Source organism: Podarcis gaigeae (genome assembly GCF_964106915.1).
Source record: "Podarcis gaigeae genome assembly, chromosome: 2".
In the NCBI taxonomy this organism is placed as follows: Eukaryota; Metazoa; Chordata; class Lepidosauria; order Squamata; family Lacertidae; genus Podarcis; species Podarcis gaigeae.
Window position 1 is genome coordinate 31,327,074 of NC_139679.1, and position 205 is coordinate 31,327,278.

A 205-nucleotide genomic window follows, 5' to 3' on the forward strand; every position below is an offset into this window, starting at 1 on the left:
ACCTAAATAAAAGGGGGGGGCATCAAAATAAGCTGCAGTGTACACACACACACGCCCCTTCCCAAAATATGTTGGAAAATGTTTTTTGGGGGGTGTTTCTTGCTTAAAACAACAGAAGATTGCTTATTGAAGCCATGGAGTTTGCCTGTACAGTTGTACTGTGGAACTCAAACAGAAGCTCCTGCAGCCAATCAGAAGCTGCGGA